The sequence below is a fragment of the Dermacentor silvarum genome, chromosome 1 (genome assembly GCF_013339745.2).
Source record: "Dermacentor silvarum isolate Dsil-2018 chromosome 1, BIME_Dsil_1.4, whole genome shotgun sequence".
Lineage (NCBI taxonomy): Eukaryota > Metazoa > Arthropoda > Arachnida > Ixodida > Ixodidae > Dermacentor > Dermacentor silvarum.
In genome coordinates this window covers 127,988,284-127,989,257 of record NC_051154.1, presented here as the reverse complement: position 1 = coordinate 127,989,257, position 974 = coordinate 127,988,284, and positions in this window count along the sequence as shown.

The window sequence follows — 974 nt, the reverse complement described above, 5'->3', positions numbered from 1 at the left end:
CATCCACCTCAACAAGATCGGCTCACCGGCATTCTTCGGGAAAGCTCTGCGCTCAACAAGATCGGCTCACCGGCATTCTTCGGGAAAGCTCTGCGCGCCGACTTCACGGTTTATGAACTTGCTGCGGCGGCCCGGCCATGCGGATGACATCGTTTCTTTTCTTTTGAACTTTGTTTTATTGAACTACTGTCAAGTGTATTCTTGTATATTTGATCCGCACCCTGTTTCACTTTTATATCCACTGTTTATATTTAGTTGTCGTCACTGTCATATTTCACTGTCATATTTCTTTGTCGTCATCATTGAGCTATATTAAGTTGTGTTAGTTTTCTTGCGTCATTTTTTATTATTTGATTTTAGTAATCAGTCGATAAAGTCAGTCGATAAATATCTTTTGTTGTTTACTCCCGACTCTGACCCTTTCACTGTGTTCGCTCGAGTACGGAACGACCAACCGGCGGCGACTTCGCGCCGACGACAAACGGGTGACAAGCCGTGACGCAAACGCGCACACACACACACACACACACACACACACACACACACACACACACACACACACACACACACACACACACACACACACACACACACGCACACACACGCACACACTGTAGGCCGAAGCAACAAACTTCTCACAAACGCCTCAGCACAAATCTGGCTTTGGCACAAATTCTGTGTAAATATTTCTAGTAGAGGTTCCCGGGTAGCGTGAACAGATTTTGCCCAGCTATCAATTCTGCGGAACCTTACATGATTTAGTGCTTCCAAGCAAGGTGACTAACACGTGGACACGCTCAGAAACATGGAGTGCAGAATGTGGAAGACGTCACATAGTGCACTGGGTCTGCAGTGCGGCGGCTGCGCCAAGGCGAACAAGCACCGTCGTGGGAGCGTGCGGTAGTGCACTTTCATCATGAACGGAGCACCACGTCACCGCAGCTGTTTCCTTTTATGCATTTTATTTTATTCTC